The sequence below is a fragment of the Acinonyx jubatus genome, chromosome A2 (genome assembly GCF_027475565.1).
Source record: "Acinonyx jubatus isolate Ajub_Pintada_27869175 chromosome A2, VMU_Ajub_asm_v1.0, whole genome shotgun sequence".
Lineage (NCBI taxonomy): Eukaryota > Metazoa > Chordata > Mammalia > Carnivora > Felidae > Acinonyx > Acinonyx jubatus.
Window position 1 is genome coordinate 32062289 of NC_069383.1, and position 21095 is coordinate 32083383.

The following is a 21095-nucleotide window of genomic DNA, read 5'->3' on the forward strand; positions in this document are numbered from 1 at the left end:
TGCATGTTTCTGGAATGAATTCTCGCAAACCAAGATTTTATTAGCACCTTTTGTTTATCAGTTCTAACTGGAGCACTTTTCCACCAGATATATGCATTGCCAACTCACATCTCTCTCAAGTCTTTGCTCAAATCTCACCTTCTTAATGATGAAAATGATGACTGTTCTACCTGGTACTGCAATATGTTACTTCACTTTCCCTCAACTTTGACGATTCCAAAATTTTTTTCTGTTTACTTTTGTTTCTTTTTGCATAACTCTTATCACCTTCTTACATAGTGCAAAATTTACTTATATATGATGTTTACTCCTTATAGTGAGTCTCTTTCTGCTAAAACAAAAACTTTGAGAATCAGTAGCTTGGAGTTTATCCTTATTTTGTAAATAATTAATTGTATGAACTTGAGAAACTCCTTTGACCTTTGTGGATATTGATTTTCTTATTGGTTAAAAGTAGAGATTCCACTAGTGTTCCCTAAGTCCCTTCCAACTGTGTCTAACTCCAGCTTTTTTTTCTTCTGGCAAAACTCAACTGCATTATAAATTTTAAAATTGGATTTTACTCGACAGAAAGTCTATGAAATTGGCTGTTGGAAACACAAGTGTCCAGCTGTAGCGTCAATAATTAGTTGCTTCACTGAAAGTGGATTACTTTTTATAAAAACTTTCCCCTTTCCCCAGAGATGACTGCATTTCTCGGGGTAAGCTGTCTTTTCAATTTAATGTATTGTTAAAACCCAAGCAATTATAAAGTTTTTTTATTGTAATTACATGCTTTATTTGGATTTAGAGTACAGCTACAGAATTGCTATAAAGACTTACTCTGTGTTGAATGCAGGTGGGCTGCAGGATGAAAAGCATTTACTGTACAAATAAAGAAAATTGTACAGTACATGGATGTAATTGTGAGGTGTAATTAAAAGATAAATTGAATTTCTAGCCATTGAATTCATTTATCTCCTTTTGAGTGGGAAATAATAGTTTACCTAAAGATGCTACTTTAATTATCTAAGCAAGAGATTGGTTACATAATATTCATACTTCTAATTTTCTGTGGATAGACCTGTTTTTTAGGTTACCTTCTGGAAAATGATGAACATTCCTTTTTAATCCATAAGATATTATTCCTTCAAAGCTGCAAGCTTAGGGCTAAAATCTTGTTTGGAACATGAGAAATGGTGGCCATTTCTGCAGATCTGGTGCTCACTTCGGCAGTCTTCTCAAGAACCCGGTGGCAGAACCAAATTATCAGAGGCCACAAAAAGCCTGTTTTGGGTGATGCATATCACACTGGAAGCCCATCACTGATGCAGTCTTAATTGTTATCAACATTACACGTATAGCCAATAGCTCCAAGAGAATTGAAGTTTTATTAGTCCACCCACATCCCAACCTGCCAGTTCACAAAGCTCTGGGGTCTCACTAAAAACTGGCTTGCTATAAAACATTCAGTTATAGTAATTTGTTTAACTTTGACACATTTATAGCAAACCTGTTCCACTTTAAGTATCTGTTGTATTTGTAAGTTATTTTGTTCTGATGAAGTAAACACACATGCATACACACACACACACACACACACACACACACACACAGGTATATATATTTGCTTTGTATAGAGTGCTCTTCATTGTGATTCAAAGATTTATTTCTTGAACAACATAATTTGTGTTTAGTAATTTAAATATTATTTTGATTGAATTCTTCATCAATGTTTTATAGCAACTACATTTTTCCTTGAAAAATCTCTATAGGTTTGAATTACATTCTCATTCATTGCCCTTTGTAAGTTTTTCCCTGAACATGTTTGTGTATATGAAGCACTTGGAAGATAGCCAATTTTTACCTTTGAAAAAAAATGCAGCACATTTGAATTGATTTATATATCTGAATCCTATAAATAAAAATGGAATATGTTTAAGTACATTTAAAATATTATAAATACAAAAATTTTTAAAAACCATTTGAACATTTTCCTTAGCAATGCATAGAAGCAAATTTACTTTTCAACTATATTCATGTTTTTTAACAATGAAATAGTTACTTCTTTTTATGACAAAACTGACAATAGGCAATATTTACTGTGATTATCCAGAAGAAAGAGTAAAGAAGCCTAAAATAAAAATTTTTTCTCATAATACACATATTATGAGAGTAAGGCTCTAGAAGCCCTACTATAATTTTGCCAATGTAGTTTATACAGAAAACTAATACATTTTAAGTATGTCTCTTGTATAGGGCTATCTTAACATTTTTTGCTCAAGATTAATAATAATAATTGCCTACGTTTGAATCCAGTGCAACATAAATCTGCCTAAATATGAAGTCTGGAACTAATAAAATACAACGTGTTCAGCGACTCTTATAACACAGCTTATAAGACTGTGTGAAGTATCTGCAAAATATGCTTAATTCTATGTTAGAAGAGATCAGAATGAGTAAAACAACTATTAATGTAAAACACTAAAATGTAGAATGCATGAAGGCAATCAGGTAATTCTTAATGTGCTAGTTATGCATCTTCATTAACAATATAATTAATAATTGTCCCTTAATCGGATGTTTGGTTACACTGTCTCTCAAGAAGCATATTAGATAAAAGAAAACATTCACCAAATATTAACAGAATGAGTTTAGTCATGATCACTATCTATTTATAATAGAACTCTATGAACTCAATTTTATGTTCAGAAATAGATGTGAAAATAGTGGAATCATGAAAATTGGTGTTCATATGGTCTGTAGCCTCTTTGTAATTAATAATTTTAGAGATTTTTGTAAAAACCTGTGAGGGCTTCTGAAAATATAAATATCATTAATATTTAGTAATTATATAGTTTAAAGATCAAATATCCTGGGGCGCCTTGGTGGCTCAGTCAGTTGAGCGTCCGACTTCAGCTCAGGTCATGATCTCACAGCTCGTGAGTTCGAGCCCTCTGTGCTGACAGCTTGGAGCCTGGAGTCTGCTTCGGATTCTGTGTCTCCCTCTCTCTCTGCCCCTATCCCACTCGCATTCTGTCTCTGTCTCTCTCAAAAATAAATAAACTTTAAAAAAATTTTAAAAAAAGATCAAATATCCTGCATTAAGATTAATTTAACAAGATTATTATAGAGATAGTCATTTAACTGAGATACATGGATAAGGAAAAGAATTGGCTAATTATAACAATCTCAGATTAAAAATTATGTATATTTATTTGTTGAAAACATGGTATTATAAAACAAATTATTCTGTCACTCTAATCTAGATTTTATTTGTAATCTCCTTCCATTAACTTCAATTATTTATGCTTTCTCTTGTGTGTAATTATAACTGATGAGTACCAGCATTCACCATATTTTAATGTGGTTATTAATATCAACATAATACTGGCTTCATAAAACGAGTTTGAAAATGTATTTTCTCTCTCTACATTTTCTTCAAGAATTTATTAAAAAATAGTGTTATTTCTTCTTTATATGTTGGGTCAACCTTGAATTTTCTAATTATTCTACTAATTATCCTACTAATTATTCCACTAATTATTCCATTCACATGTCCTATTTTCAGCTTCTTTAGAGGCCAACAGTATGAAGCAAAAGTAGTAAGATAAATGTAGATTTTTATAATTTTTCCAAATTTATAAAGTTGCATTAGTATCAATTTAATAGCAAGTTTTAGAAATTCACTTTTTTGGTGTATTTCCAAACTACTCAACTCAGTAATCATAGAAAACCATAGATACTCATAGAAAAATTCATATTTACCTCTCAGTAATATTTAATTAAATTATATAATTACAACAAGAGGTACAACTGGAATAAAGTTTTTAGCGACCAGCACAATTGAATTTTAGAAACTCACTAATGAGAGCATATAGACAAGATTACCCAGAAGTTCTCTGCATTCTGAATATCAGTGAGTATGTCTTCATAAGGAATGAAGATCATCATGTAATTTAGGTATTTAAGCAGTGGCTAATTAAGAGAACTTCTAACTTATTTTTTTATTTATTACACCTTTGAAGTTAATCTTTTAAAAGCAGAAATGAATTCATTTTCACTTATTATACTAGAAATTATTTCCATCATCTGGAAGCGTTGACTCCTCAACTTAAGAATCTGAATAAAAATATTATGTAGTGTGTGAATGTTTATAAATATCACAAACAGGGCACCTGGTTGGCTCAGTTGGTTGATCAGCTGACTTTTGATCTTGGCTTACATCATCATTTCACGGTTTCTGAGATGGAGCCCCATGTGGGGCTCTGCCCTGCACTGGCACACAGGGCTTGCTTGGGATTCTCAGTCTCCCTCTTTTTCCACCCCTCCCCTGCTTGTGTGTACTTTCCTCCCCAAATAAATAAATAAACATTTTATATAAATAAATAAATAAATAAATAAATAAATAAATAAATAAAATAAAAGATATCACATAATCATGGCACAAATGTCATGTAACAGTCATTTATTCAAGAGTGGCAAGAAAATGTCAGTGAAATGGTAATTATGAATCTCTTAAAAGATGTTTTATCTAAAATATGCATTACTGGGCATACATTTACATATAAAATGCAGGATAGTGAAATATGCATGTGAGTTCCACAGTGGCCATGCACAGAGAGACTCCTTAACCTCTTCACAGCAGTGAATGTCTGTATTATGTTAGCTCTGAGATTGATAAGATACCATGGAGTTAAAAGAAAGCCTGATAGAAATTTCAGGGCTACAAAACTGACTGTGATCTTTTCATCCACACAAAGCATAAAAAACCAAAATGTAATCATCTGGAGTTACTCTGTATTGACAATATTTGCATTTCAGTACATCATATAGGACCCTCCTGTAAAAGTTTTTGAACTCCAGGGCTCCTGAGCGGCTCAGTTGTTAAGCATCTGACTTGGGCTCAGGTCATGATCTCATAGTTCCTGAGTTCAAGTCCCACTTGAGGTGAGCTTGAGCCCCACTTCAGATGAGCACAAGCCCCGCTTTGGGTGAGCCCTGCTTCTCTCTCTCTCTCTCTCTCTCTCTCTCTCTCTCTCTCTCTCTGGGTGTGTCTCTGTCTCTCTCCCCCCCCCCCCTTTTCTTCCCCTCGCTCATTTGTACCCTCTCTGTAAATAAATAAATAAATAAATAAATTTGCCTATTAAAAAAAAAAGTGTTTGAACTACATCGTATTTTAAAGAAGCATCTAATAAGTGTTCAGGTCTAAAGTATGTTACCTCCAGCGGGGCCTGGGTGGCTCAGTCCGTTGAGTGTCCCGCTTCGGCTCAGGTCACGATCTCATGGCTTCTGGGTTCCAGCCCCACATCAGGCCCTGTGCTGACAGCTCAGAGCCTACAGTCTGCTTCAGATTCTGTTTCTTCCTCTCTATGCCCCTCCCCCACTCTTGCTCTGTCTCTGTCTTGTCTCTCTCTCAAAAATAAATAAACATCAAAAACATTTTTTTACGTAAATAAAGTGTGTTACCTCCAAATTCGTATGTTAAAACCCTAGCCCCCACTATGACTATTTTTGGAGCTAGGACCTTCAGAGAGGTAATTGAGATCACAAGCATGAGGCCCTAATCCAATATGACTGGTGTCTTTACAGAAAAAGGATGCAACACCAGGGATGCACAGCCACACAGAGAAAAGAGCCCTGTGAGGTCACAGCAAGAAGGTGCTTTCTACAAGCCAAGGAAATGTGCCTCTGGAGAAACCAAACCTGTCAACACCTTGATCTCAAACTTCCAGCCTCCAGAATGGTAAGACAATAGATTTCTGTTGTTTAATTCATCCAGACTGTGGCATTTGTCATAGCAGCCCTATTGAACTAATATAATAAGCCACTCTAATGAAGATAGTGTAGCAAACTCAAAACTGGTAATATCAATTTAGTAAAGTATACCCATGTCAACTTCTCTTTGCTATTATTTTTAAAGAAACGATTGTAGCTAAATGAAATTAAATACTATGATTTATTCACCTTAATGTTCACTATAACCCTGTCTTGAACTTAGTTTTGAAGGATTCTTCATGTGATTATATTTAATTGTACTCTATATGGATTTCCACAAGTTTCTCAAGTGTCCTTGTGATTTATAATGAAAGTGAAAACATATATTCTTTATGCTAAAGAATCAAATTTAACATAAATAGGTTCTTCACCAGTGGCCAGATGGGTAGTGCTTTATTGTTTGACAATTTCATTGTTGAGAAACTTTGACTAGAGAAGATTTGTAATTGTGTAATAGTACACTATTGCTTGCTTACTGGTCCACTTATATAAAACAAAGAGTAATGTCAACAAATCAATGTGTCCCCTGTGTGACACTATCTATATACTTTTTAAAAAATTTTTTAAGTTTATTTATTTTGAAAGAGACAGAAAGAGTGAGTGGGGTAGGGGATGAGAGACGAGGGGAGAGAGAGAATTCCAAGCAGGCTCCTTGCTATCAGCATGGAACTTGATGTGGGGCTCGAACTCACGAACCATGAGCTCATGACTTGAGCCAAAACCAAGAGTCAGACCCTTAATTGAGACACCCAGGTGCCCCATCTCTATATTTTTTAAAAAATATGTTGATATTGAAATATTCTCATTCTTGTGAATGTAATGAGAAATGGGAAGTAATGAAAAAACAGGATAAAAGTTATTGAAAATTTATAATTTCAGATTTACTGAAGCATAAATTTGGGTTAAGGAATGATGTGTGTTAGAATAATTTTAACCTTCGTTTAGAGCTCTACATTTAATTCTATGGTGGTCTTCACTCGTTAACACTAATATATGAAAAATCTAGGAAGTTGTATGTACACAAAGTTTGACTGTACAAGCAGTTTTGTAATTTATGGAACATGTTATGGGGTTATAGAACCAGGAAGGAGTTTTAAAGTCTCCTGCTAGGTTGAGAGAATCAGTAAGAAAAAAAAAAGAAAGAGAAGCAAAGAAATATGAGATTAGATTTATGTGACATACTCTTAAAATCAACAGTTTCATGATATCCTGCTGGTAAGTAGAAAATTAAATTAGACTCAAATATAAGGGTGACATGTTTTAGATTACAAACTGTCGCTCTGCTTGCCAGGCAGACTTATATTACTTTTGTTTACAGCAATCACAATTTTTTAATTCGATTAGGATCTATGAAAAGTTTTTATTTTTTCTACTCCCAATGATGAAGTCTTTGACACTCTGACAAGACATTCTAAATCTCTGTGAAAGTTCTACATTTCTTGCCTTGGAAAGTTTTCTTTCCAATGGACAAATGTATTGATTAGATTTGTAGATTGTAGGGGATCCCAGGTATAAAACTGCTCTTACACTTTTATTTTAATTTTGTCCACTACCTGAGATGAGAAAAGAATAAGAAAAACAATTGGGAAGTATGGAAATATGTCTACATGATACCAAAGCAGTCAGTAGAAGACTGAAATATTAGAATATTAGAAATATTAAAAATATTAGAAACATGCATCTGTAATACCTCCTCATACTATTTGAAAAGTGAAGGATTGGACAAATCAGATCATTTGAAATCATTCAGATAGTGTATCTAAGGTGCCTTGGGGTGCCTGGGTGGCTCAGTCGGTTGGGTGTCTGACTTCGGCTCAGGTCATGATCTCACGGTCTGTGAGTTCGAGCCCCGTGTTGGGCTCTGTGCTGATAGCTCAGAGCCTGGAGCCTGTTTCGGATTCTGTGTCTCCCTCTCTCTCTGACCTTCCCCCATTCATGCTCTGTCTCTCTCTGTCTCAAAAAATGAATAAACGTTAAAAAAAATTTTTTTTAAGTAAGCTTGCCTTTAATTGGCTGACTAACAACTGTATGGAGGGATCTTTTAACTCAAACATTTTACTCCGTAAAGGGCCTTAAAAGCTTTTAGCCTAGTCCTTCTACTTTTCAGGTGGGAATCATGCCGGAAAATATGATAAAAATTTCCCTAGGTCACTTAAGCATTGAGAAATAGCTAGTTGAGAACTCCATTATGAAGTGATGCCATATTTATATTTAAATAAGTAGATGTAAATGTGTAGATATATTTATGAAATTAATAAAATGATAATGTAATAAATGTAATGTAATAAATAAATATAATGTAAAGACATTAATTTTTTGAAAAAAATTTTTGAGGTATTTTACATATTCTAAGTTCACTTTGAACCAAAAATACAGCTACATTTTTAATACTCCAGGAAAGAATTTTATTACCTTGAAATGCTCTATTTGCCAATATTAAAAAAAAACAAAAACAAATATAATTTTACATTTAGAAGTTCAATACTCAGAGTTAGCATAGAACAGGTAAAATGGATTTTGGAATTTTGGAACCAAAATTTGGAACCAAATTCTTGATTGTGGAAAAATTGAAGCATACTATTGCAAGAGCAGCTTCAAAACCTAAATGATGAACTCTATTTCCTGCCTTTTAACCTCAGTTATATTTTAAAGCTGTATAAAACCACAATACAACAGGACAAATTCTGGATGTCATTTAAAAATATTTCAGGGACATGTCAGTGAAGTCATACAAAACAATTAAACTCTAAGTGTTCAGAGTGAACCTGTTTCTGCTGGTGGCATTGCTGATGTTACATAACACTAATACTGACAAAGACCCTTTGCCATCTGATAATTGGGCTTTCTTTGGGACCAATGTTGTTGAGTTAATGTTATTAGAGTCTTAACTTTTGCATTTTCTAATTTTATGCTGAAGCTTTTCCTCCCTGTTAACGTATTTGATGCAGCTTTTTAAACTTTAATGTTTTAGTGGAGAAATTTTCCAAGTGTATAATTTTAAATTTCTTTGTGAAGTGAAAGTCACCATCACTAAAGTGGAAGCTGTTACCAGCTGTAGGATTATTTTGGTATATTAGCCTTAATTTTTCAAAAGGTAAAATGACTGCATCAGGAGAAAACTCTGTGACAGTACATTATAAAACTTTTAAAACCTAAGAAGCTTAATATCTACGAGGATGCAAAATATTTTATTTTGGTAAAGCTAGTAAGACTCAAATGATTTCCTCATTTCCAATTTCCTTCCTTGGCATTAAGAAGTAATTTATATTGTTTGGTGAAGCCTGATGTCTGCAGGCTTCTGAACTCATATGTTAATGTTATTAATGTAAACTGTATTAACTTTTCTTAAACATATTTTCAGTTGCCCATCATTTAAACTCTGAATGTAGTTATCTTTAAGTACACACACATGAGAATTGTGCACTTACCATGATAATCAATGACTAAATGGAAAGAACTTAGCAAATAAACTCATCCTTAAAAAATTTGCTCACAATCACAGAAATGCCTAACTAAACAGATGGGCCTGGCCTCATGCCTTAATGATCAAGAAAATGAGATTTGGTAGATTTAGTGTAAGAGTGTGCAGTATGATGCAATTTCTCCAGAAGAAATGCATTGCCTTTATCCTCCCCTACTGCTCCTCCAGTGAAGATATGGGGATTAAATACAAAACTTTCAACTAAGTTCATTTGTAACACCCTGGGGATTGGAGCCAAATTGTGAGTCACAAAGGGGAGTGCTTTTCATTCAACACCTGCAGTATTTATTTTCTTTAACTTTTCAACCTCCTTTTTTTAAAGCCAACGTAATGAATTAACACAGAGTTAGGCATAGGAGATCTATGATTCTCTTATTTAGATCTGTTTGGTCACTCTTTGAATTAAGGATAGAATACATTGGTTACCAAAATCAGCAAGGAATCCATTGGCAGTTTACTTTTCTGAAAGGATTTCAAGGTCTTGGGTGCATAAACTATAGAGCAAGGGGATTGGTTGCAAGAATATTTAGTAAATCAGCCCCCCCCCATTTGCTTTGATATAATTTCATATATTTTTCTCTCAATTTTTTTCTCATGTATCAGTGAATTTTTTTCTCATGTTCCCAGTTAAGTTTCTGGGAAGAATTTTTTTTTCCTTGAAAATAAGGGTGTTTTTCCTGAATAAAGTACAAGGAGAATGTAGATGTTTGAAATGAGTATTTGGTTCAAATATCCTATTATTAAATCTCCTCTTTTTATTTAAGTATTAGAATAGGACTTGTATTAACACTGAGATAATTCCCATTTAATTTTTCTAGACTTTTGTATCTGTAGGAGCTAAGTACCATTTTAGCAAGAGCAGGAAGGAGGTAAAATTGGTAAAATGAGAAAAAAAATATACATTTTCAGAGCTTAAAAATTTAGTATAGGGAATCTACAATAAATAATATGGCTAATCTTCTCTGAATTGATAAATGATTTTTAACTCTAGTGTTATAAACCCAAAAAGTAAATGAAAGTGAATTGTGTATAAGAGTCATACAATGCCCTACAAATGTCTGTCATTAATTTTAATTCCATGTGCCTTTTAGAGCTATAATCTAAGGGTCAGAAGTATGAGGCCATTGTGCTGTTATGCTGTTATGCTGTGCAAGCCCTGATGAAACCTACACTTCTGAGGTGCTTAACAACAGCACCTCACTAGTGCCTTGCCTTATGGGTTTTCAATAAATATTTTATACATTTTCTGTAGGTCTTAAAAATAAGCCATGCAAATTGCCAAGACAAAGTTTTCCAAACCTGAACAATATGACATTATACAAGAAACAAAGAGCTTTCTGGGAAGGTTTTTCACAGTAAAAATCATTAAAATCTGTGAGCTAGTTTCATTTTCAGCAGCATTGCCTCCAACACCTGTTCCTCCTTTCCACATTTTGATTTAAAATTCATTTCTGCTCTCCTTCACTATTTCAGTTTCTCTCTCTCTGTCTCTCCAACTATGAAAGTGGCAGGTTTTCTTTCATTAATCAAGAATTTTGAAAAACATTTCAACTTACCATTCTTACTAACTGGACCTGGAGGAAGTAAAGCTTGCAAGAATCAATGTCTTAGGAAGGAAATAAGTCCATTGCACATGCTACATTACTTTGGTTGGGCTGTTTCCATGGGAGCCATGTACATCCCTACATGGAACAAGCTGGATGCTGGTGGAACAGAAAACACTGTCATCATTTTTCTTGCTCTGAGAGTCTGTTTCCTTCCTCTGTTGTGAGACTAAGGCAGAATACGTGGCTTATGTATTCACTCTTAGATACTGAAAAGTCTTCTGGTCAATTTGGCCCACAAATAGTATCAGCTTAGTAATTTATATATTTATTCCAGTGTTAACATTTGAGTTATCCAAGTTCACTTAAAGGTAAAAATTCCCTTTTTCCCAACTCTCGTCTGCTTTAGACTGGTTGCCAAAGTGGGAAAGAATGGAATCAGCAGGCTCTTTTTTCTATTTTCCCACCTGGTTCCTCAACTTTACTACCCCATTTTGCTAATTCTAGGTTTATAGAAGTGGAAGATAGAGGAGGTAAATGATAAGAAGGAGAACAGACATCTGATGGGAGTAAGTAGCTGTAGACACTCTGAGCTTGGCAGGTATTTAAAGTAGCATGCTCTTGGGGCGCCTGGGTGGCATAGTCGGTTAAGCGTCTGGCTTCAGACAGGTCATGATCTCGCGGTCCGTGAGTTCGAGCCCCGCGTCAGGCTCTGGGCTGATGGCTCAGAGCCTGGAGCCTGTTTCAGATTCTGTGTCTCCCTCTCTCTCTCTGCTCCTCCCCCGTTCATGCTCTGTCTCTCTCTGTCCCAAAAATAAATAAACGTTGAAAAAAAAATTAAAAAAATAAATAAATAAAATAAAGTAGCATGCTCTTTCACAAAGTGCTTTGGCTGTGTGTGTGTGTGTGTGTGTGTGTGTGTGTGTGTGTGTGTGTTTTAGGTAAAATCCCCAGGGAAAAGACTCCTGGATGGAAATTTATTTTCACAAAGGAAATAAATGTTTCACAAGGAAATAAAGGAAGCAGGATTAGGCAGAGAGGTTGAGATCTGTTGCAGTAGCAAGAGACCTGAGCTATCTAGCAAGCAGTCTAGATTTTTGCCTCCCTACATCCTCCAAGTGGACCAGCCATTCAATGTGGCCTGTCCCAGCATAGGGAGCATGGCTCTGGATGAAGCAGTTCCCTGCAACCTAGGGCACTTCCCATCAAAGTTTGGACTCAGCTATGAGCCATGATGGGTATTAATGAAAATTTTGACCCTGTGTCCATCAGTGTACAAAAAGCTAAATTCCTCACTTCCCCAGTATGCAGTTTTACCTGTGTAAATAGATCCCTTTGGGAAAGGGCGAGGTAAGCATTCCTGTGGACAGTTTCCATGGTTGCAGAACCATTTCTCTTTGGGATTTGATCTCCTTCATTCACTGAGTTCCAATTATAAGAACTAATTCATGTCTGCAAGCTGACTGATAAGAGAGCATGTTTATTACAGCATTGTTTTCCATTTGCTGATCATTTATTCTTGATTTGTTTGTATAAATTAAGCCAGATCTTTATTGGCTATATATCCATCTTTCCCTTCAGGCCACTGATCTTTTAACTATCTCTCTTGCTCTCAACAGGACAGACAGAACCCTGACTGCCATTCCAAACTTATCACTCATTAGGATCATTGCATACATCTTGCTTCTGACTATTAAATTCTGCCTTTTGCCCTCTATTACATCAGTATTCTTTTATTTCCATTGCTATTGAGGAGCCTAGTTCTGAGACAGTATCACTTGCCATCAGGCCTAACACCCTAGGATCCATTGCAGGTGGGTATTTTGGAGACTCTCCAGTCACAGAGAATTTTCCATCTCCAATTCTCTTGACATTGGCAAATTCATCTCCTCAGGAAGCTTGCTTAGCATCCCCTATTCCCTCTATATCTAAAGCATGACTGAAAATGATCCTCTACCATCTGATCTATGTCAAACATATTCTGTTGGACAACTTTCGTTGACTGAACCACCCTATTATTCAGCTGACTCAGATCTCTTCAGCAAGATTTTTATCCTTTAAATTTTTCAGTTGAGGGTTGACTACCCCTCTACTGTGTTATCCAAGTTCCAGGGGAAACATGAAGTCCCTTTAACTAGAACTGAAGTGGATGAAAGGTATCACCACCACTTCCCCCACGGTAGGGGTTGGGCTAGGTAGAACTCTAAACACATTGTCAATTTTCCTTATAGAGGTCTCTCTAAAATCCAATGCCATTATGGCCTCTCCTGACTTGTTTAACTGGATTTGGGAGATCAAGTAAAGATTTCATAAGGTCTTGGCAACCTCCTTTGCAATTTTTTTGGTTGGCTAATACATCTTTTCAGAATGCTAGGTATTGTTATTTGGAACTTTGAATATACTGGGACAAAAAAGAGGGAGAGACATTTTAAATTCATGTGCATATCATGTGAGAATCTTGAGTAATTAAAGTTTCATCATGGATACTTCCTTATTTACTGTAAGCATGGTCTCTTTGGTATATTGTAATAATATATCAATGATAGTATTATTAAGAACATAGTTTTATGAAGTGATATTATAAGTCATATAAACATTACAATGAGTAGCCAAGCATCCCTAACTTTCTTTTAATGCTTTACCAGGGGGAAATCCAGGCTTTGTGGGGTTTACTATTGGTAATGTATAAATTTTTAGGACTGTTGTCAAATTTTCAACAAGCTTTATCAACTTCCTTTCACTTTTGGGCTAAATGATTCAGACCCTTTCAAGTTTAGTTGTGTAGTTATTAATCAGTTTGTCAACAATGTCATTGTTGTAGTGTCATATCAGTTATTTTTGTTACCAATGTCAGTATATAATAAATATTTTATCCAGCATTTTAGTTAATTTGCCAGTGGGCTCTGTCCATCCATATACTTATCCAGCCATATTATTGGAAACAAATAATAGGATTAGAAAGATGTCTGCTTCCTTTATTTGAATGTATGTTTATGCAGGAAGTCTTCTGATCTGTAACATTGTAATTGAGTAGACCTAGTCATGAAAGTGAGTGCTGTGTTTAAATGACATGTACATATTCTCTCACCAAATCCAATTTCATGGTAAATATATAAAGTGACATTTTATTGTAAAGGTTCATATATTTCCCAAGACCAGCATACTTTGAAATAGAAGAAGGGAAGCATGTTTTTAAAATGACAAAGCTGAGAACTGAACCCTGGATATACAGTGATTTAACTGATATACAAATGCCCTAAACAGTGTTTTAACAACTGACCTCTCCCGTATACTTGATTCATTTGGGTGATGAAAAAGATTATTTTAAATGTACTTAGAAGAATAAAGTAGGCTATATTCATCATATTTACCCTAACGTGAATGAAGACAACACACTATGATTTTACTGACTCATATTTATACTATTTATCTATAAGTTAAAGACAAATTTTAGTATTAGCAGAAAGGCTGCGGCCCTTCTGGGAGTATTTACTGAGTAAGAGGGCACAGAATCTGTTGAACACATCAGCAGAATGGAGGGCAATGAATGGGAATAAAACAGCAAAACTCCACCTACTGCAACTTACTTACTAAATGCTAGTACATCTGTAGCTTCTTGTTAAAAAGTACTTCAGAGATCATTAAATATCATTTATCAATTTGTACTTTTATATGTGTGTATATGTATGTGAAAACCATTTCAAGTCCTTTGGTATCTTTTGATTCCAAGAACAAAAACAAACAAAAACTTCTGTATAAACATTTATTCCATTTATAATTCAGAATCCCAAGACACAGCTAATAGAAGGCATGGGCATAGGTATTTATCAAGTATGCAATAGGTACTGGCTCTAGGCTAGAGCTCAGACATAGGGCTTTTAACCCCAGTATTATGGCAATGGCATAATGTCTTTGGCAATGGCATAATGCCTTTCCAATGGCAAAATGTCAAACTAAAGGGTTTTTAGTGTAACCATGTGATCATAACATGAATCCATAGCATGAGACTCAATTGTCCCTGATAGAAGCCTATTCCAATGCTTCACACCATTCTGAGGGCACAACTCTGAATGCCTTTACAGTATTTGTGATGCTTTCTCTGAGGACCAATCAGCTACGTTTTTTTTTCAGGAAAAGACCCCTCTTATTGTCCTGCTTCCATTTTTTCTTTCTGTGAAAACAGAGTAAGGAGAGGCTACCTTGATTTATTATTTTTACTTCTTTCTTCAGAAGTGTTTGTCATAGGGGCACCTGGGTGGCTCAATCAGTTGAGCGTCAGACTCTTGATTTCAGCTCAGGTCATGATCTCACAGTTTGTGAAATTGAGCCCCATGTTGGGTTTGGGCTCATGCTGACAGTGCGGAGCCTGCTTGGGATTCTCTCTCTCCCTCTCTTTGCCCCTTCCCCACACACTCTGTCTTTCTATTTCAAAAATAGATAAACTTTTAAAACGTCAAAAAAATTATTTAAAAAAAAGTTTTGTCATAAATGTAGATTCATTTCTCCAAATAGTTAGTTGATTTAGAATTCTTAAATTTCTAATCTGTCAGCATTGTGTTGACATTAATTCTCCCCCATATTGGTGATTAAATATGAGATATTTACACATAAAGATGTTCAGTATTCATCTTATAGGACAAAAACGTACAAAGAGGTAATAGATTCCAAAGAAAAGTATTCAGATTTTTAAAAAAAAATAAGATTATCGGGGCACCTGGGTGGCTTGGTCAGTTAAGCGTCTGACTTAGGCTCAGGTCATGATCTCATGGTCAGTGAGTTCAAGCCCCGCGTCGGGCTCTGTGCTGACAGCTCAGAGCCTGGAGCCTGTTTTGGATTCTGTGTTTCCCTCTCTCTCTGCCTCTCCCCTGTTCATGCTGTGTCTCTCTCTGTCTCAAAAATAAATAAACGTTAAAAAAGATTTTAAAAAATAAGATTATCTTACCTCTCTGAATTTTATTTTGTAAATTTCAAAATGGAGATGATACAACTCATCTAACTTATCTCAAAAAGATATTGTAGGGGCACCCAGGTGGCTCAGTTGGTTAAGCATCTGACTTGATTTTGGCTCAAGTTATGATCTCACGGTCATGAGATTGAGTCCTGTGTCAGGCTATGTGCTCTGACAGCTCAGAGCTTGCTTAGGATTCTCTCTCTCCCTGTCTCTCTGCCCTTGTCTCATGTGCACATGCTCGCTCTCTCTCTCTCTCTCTCTCACACACACACACACACACACACAAAATATTGTATGTTTTCAGTAAGATAAAGTTTTGAAATTTTATTATAAAATATAGAGGATTATATAAATTCCAGTCATTATTTTATATAAAGGATATAAACAGAGAAAAATATTATATAAAGCCTATGAAGTGTTAGATTTAGTAAATAATAGTTGTAGATAGCTTCTAACAACAGAATATACCATTCCACTTATGGAGTTCTTTTCACTGACTCTAGAAAACTATAAGACATAGTTAATCAGAAAGAGGTTTACATCATTACAAATGAGACATTTCTTTAAGAATATGTGGAGAGGTGCCTGGATGGCTTAGTCAGTTAAGCGTCTGACTCTTGGTTTCGGCTCAGGTCATGATCTCATGGTTTGTGGAATCAAGCCCCATGTCAGCGTCTGTGCTGACAGTGCAGAGCCTGCTTGAGATTCTCTCTGCTCCTCTTTCCCTCTCTCTCTCTCTCTCAAAATAAATAAATAAACATAAAAACAAAGGTCATGTGGAAAACATAAGCACTAGGGCAAGACAGCATGTAAAATGTTTAACTTAAATTTCTGTTAAATTCAAAACAAGATTATGACTGCAGAAGAGTAAGAACAATAAAAATGAAGAGTGTGACATGGAAAAAACAGTAAACCTGAGTTTACTATGGTAACAAAATGTTGAAACGTTTACAATCAATGTCTTTTGAGTGCTTTTGCATGGGACCCTGTGCTAATGGTGACATTGAGAGCAAAATCTGTGAGAGCACAGGAGAAAGGGCATCTTTACCAGAAGTATTGAATCATGGTTCAGGAGTGACTTCCAATGAATCTTTGAGTGTGTTAACTAGACCAGTGGAAGATAACTATAGAGCAAAGGAAGACTTCAGCAAAGCAAAGCAGAGAGATTAATGGCTTACCTATGAGACACTAGCAGTTTATCATAAATACATCAGACACTTTTGATTATGAAAAACTTTTCAAAGATGTAACATCAATTATACATTAGTTTCTAAGACTGTATAAAAGGAAAAATTAAGAAACAACAGAGGATTTTAGTCTTGGGTATAAAGCCCCCTCTGGACTATAAAAATAACTCTTTTGGGTATAAACAATCATGAAGAGAATAGAACAGAGAATATATTATAAAATACAGAGTGAAGCAGGAATGTAAAGGACTTAAAACCCAAGTTGAATGAATTCATAAGAAAGGTACAGGAAATATTCATTTGATAAAAATGCTTATTTTGGCATTGGCAGGAGATGTAGATAACTAGGTATCACAAATTCTGTAAAGTGATTGTTGCAGTGGATCTGTATCTTGAAACCAAATGGTCAGTAGAAACTGAATATGCAAAGCACATGAAAATAGAACTTCTCACATTCACTTTTATAGAGTGGAAGCTGAGGGCTGGAAGCTTCTTGCCCAGGCCCCTTACCATCCCTCTACTCCCTTTCCATCCCATATGGCAATTCTGTTGAGTATAGCAAGAAAATTATGATTCCTAAGAAAAGGAAGTAAATGCTAAACTCATGCAAAGTATTGTCACCCGTCTAATTTTGATTAAAAGTCACATGATTTAACATCTTTCTAATATAAATTGAACATAGCATTTAAAATTATTTACAGCAATATCTAATATACTTTCTGTTTAATGAAATGGAATGTGGAGAATGAATCACAATGAAAACAGTTTAAAATGTTCCTGAAATAATCTCAATATTTATTATATTTCTATTTCCCCATCTGTAAAATAGAGAGGTTGGACAAATGGTCTATATATACATTTCCAATTCTTATATCCTATTAATACATGAATTTTGGATAATAGAAATTTTAAAAACCAGTGCAGTTTAAAAACGTGAATTCCAAATGCCAAAATTAAATTACATGTTCACGTCAAACATTTTAGTCTGATTCTCTTTTATTATTTAATTAGCTGCATATCACATGGCTCTAGCACATTAAATGGTAGGCTAATGGAAAACCAAAATGAGCTATATGTATATTCAAATGTCCATCATTAATGCTTTAATAGACACACTTATAGTTTCCAGAGTAGAAAAAAATAAAAGTGGAAAACATTATTGACTGTTTTGAATCTGGTCTCTATGTAGCCATCTCTGACACTAAGCTTAACTGCATGAAATTAAACCAGAAGGATTCCATATTGTAAAGACAGACTGGCCCTAAATATAGAGGAACATTATCCATTGAGGTCAGAAAATAAGCCAATCAAATATTCAAAGTAATAGAGGCTAAGATACATCTGCCAAGCACCCCTCTATCTTATTCACCAGCCTCTCGTATGAACATACACCTTAATGAGTCAATAGTGTCTCTTCTAGAATAAATATGGAAATTAGATCGTCCATTTTCAACAATTTCTGGGTGATCTGGTCAGAGTTACACCTTGTTCATGCTTTATTCTTCTTGTTTGTGCTTTGTTGTTACCCATGCCATAGTTGACTACTGCTCATTAACTGGTTATGAGTATTTCCCTTTCCACAGAGGCTAAAAGGAAGTTTACTGTGCAAAAGTTTTACCTCACTCTCTTCTTTTCTACAACATTAACTCACAAGACTGTGTGAGTGGGTCAGACAGAATGCTGTGCAATAAATATACCAGAGTGCAAAAAAATAAATACCATATGCCTTTATTTTCTGAAACCATGCTAAAACTGTTCCATGCAGCCAATCTCTGTATGGAGAGATGGAATGAAATTCTTTTTAAGACATGGACTTTTAGGGTGCAGTGGGAGAGATTATTCACTCTCTAGAATCCCCTGTAAAACTCATTAGGAAGATCCTCTCTTGTTATTGCCACACAAGTTCTTAATAGTATGCTCACTGATCCAGAGCCCTTAATGATGACCACTCTACTGCCTTTGTGCCTGGATTGAATTCAATTGTTTTTTAAGGGCTGAGAGCTGAAGCATGAAGTGCAGCTACCGAGGAGTCCACACCTCACTCTGACACCTGTCCAAGGTCCTATTATCTACCTGGGAAAGCTATGAGGAAGCTTGATCTCCCAACAGGGTGAAAGTCCTTCAAACCTCCTAGTCATTGTCACAAGCCCTCAACACACCCCTCTATTTGCATTTATACCTCCCAACCTGGTTGTTTTTTGTTTGCTTATATTGAAGCAATAAAAGTTTGAACTAGGAATTTTTTTTTTTCAGAAACCTAAACAGTACCATAATTAGCAATCCTGGACAGTACCATAATAATTTCCCAGGTGAAACCCAAAGGTTTTGTTAACTTCTGGAAAACAAGGTTTAAGAAACATCTCCTGGGGTTGGCTGGGTGGCTCAGTCGGTTAAGAGTCTAATTCTTGGCTTTGACTCAGGTCATGATCTCATGGTTCATGAGTTCAAGCCCCATACTGGGCTCTGCACTGACAGTGTGGAGCCTGCTTGGGATTCTCTCTCTCTCTTTCTCTCTCTCTCTCTCTCTCTCTCTCTCTCTCTCTCTCCTCTCTCTGCCCCTCCCTCCCCAACTCACACTGTCTCTGTGTCTCTCAAAAGTCAGTATAATATATGTATATATATATATATATATATATATATATATATATATACACACACACACACACACACACACACACAAACACATAAACATCTCCTATTTCTATGAGATACCTGGAGTAACAGGAGCAAGCCATGAAATTACTTTTCAATAATTATCCCACCACATATGATTCTGTCCCATGGACTGGAACAGGTAGCAAACAGAAGTAAAGATCAAGAAGCACATCCAACAAAGTACACCATTTATATCAATAAAGGATTAAAAAATAAATACAAAATTTTAACTATGGTTGCTACTATGAAGAAAAGAGAGGAAAGAGATGAAGACAAGTAGCACTGAATAGTAAAATAAATATAGCTTCTTAAATATCTGGGATGTGGATTAAAATTTCAATCTAGATATTGTCTGAATGTGGCCCTTAAACCATGTCCTTATTCAATTTTCCATTTATATAAAATAGGGATAATGATATATATATCACTGATATGATGGTTAGATAAAATCAGTAGGTCACACAACCTGACACTTAACTCATGTTTAATAAATGACATGCTTATTGCTGTTATATTATCATCATAAAAGGTGTTGAAGATGAAATGTGAAAAATAACGAATACATTCCCCCCTCTGACTCCTTTTTGCTTCCCCTAATATGGCAATTGAATATAAAATAAGACATTAAGTACTTGATGATACCTATCACCGAAGGAAAAAAAAAAGTTCGTATCAGTAGGTTTAAGGCAACAGCTTCCAATCTGTTGGAAGGTCCTAAGGACACCAATAAGTTGTGTGGTATTACTCACCTGCTTTTCCCTCCTGCTCATAATATAAATAAACCTCCCTGGGTGAAGGGTAATAGGATTCAGTGCACCTATTCTATGCATCCCTTTCCATTTTGAAGAGTCTGAAGTAACTAAATAAAAAACAGAAGTAACTATGGGGCACCTGGGTGGCTCAGTTGGTTGAGCGTCCAATTTCAACTCAGGTCATGATCTTGTAGTCTTTGAGTTTGAGCCCCACGTTGGGCTCTGTGCTGACAGCTTGGAGCCTGGAGCCTGCTTCCGTCTGTGTCTCCCTCTCTCTCTGCCCCTCCCCTGCTCGCACTCTGTCTCTCTCTGTCTCTCAAAAATAAATAAACATTAAAAAATTTTTTTGAAAGCAGAAGGAACTGAAAAATTATTAGATGGCACAAAGTTTTTTGGAAAAGTCAAGATATTAAGTTTCCCATTAAGTACAGAAATGGAAGATACATGGTCTAAATTCTGCACCCTTGAAATATGTGGATTAATAAATTAAAAACTGTGATATCTGCTATATAAATAACCAGATGTTAAAACCAGCTAGTGAATATGCTGCAATAAGACTTGAGAAAGAGTGAGAACAAAAAGTTCTATCGCCTTGGGGGAAAAGAGATGTTTTTGGAGTGCAGATGTAGAAACTTCTAGGAGAGTATGATTAGTGGGGAAAAGTCTAAAAAACAGGAGGAACCTTTTTAGAGAAAACTTCAAAGCACCTTCTAGACTCTGGAAACGATAGGATCTAAGAGTTTTAGAACATTTTCAGAGAGAAAGTAG

The 21095-nt window shown here is 35.3% G+C and overlaps 1 long non-coding RNA gene across 1 annotated transcript in view; it reads left to right on the forward strand.

The window, feature by feature from the left end:
• Positions 1-496: 496 nt before the first annotated feature.
• The window catches only part of LOC128314732 (uncharacterized), a 187003-nt gene continuing 166404 nt past the window's right edge, over positions 497-21095 (forward strand). The window contains exons 1-2 of the long non-coding RNA XR_008296692.1: positions 497-701; positions 5572-5725. This is a non-coding gene — a long non-coding RNA (uncharacterized LOC128314732). The remainder of the gene's footprint in view (positions 702-5571; positions 5726-21095) is intronic.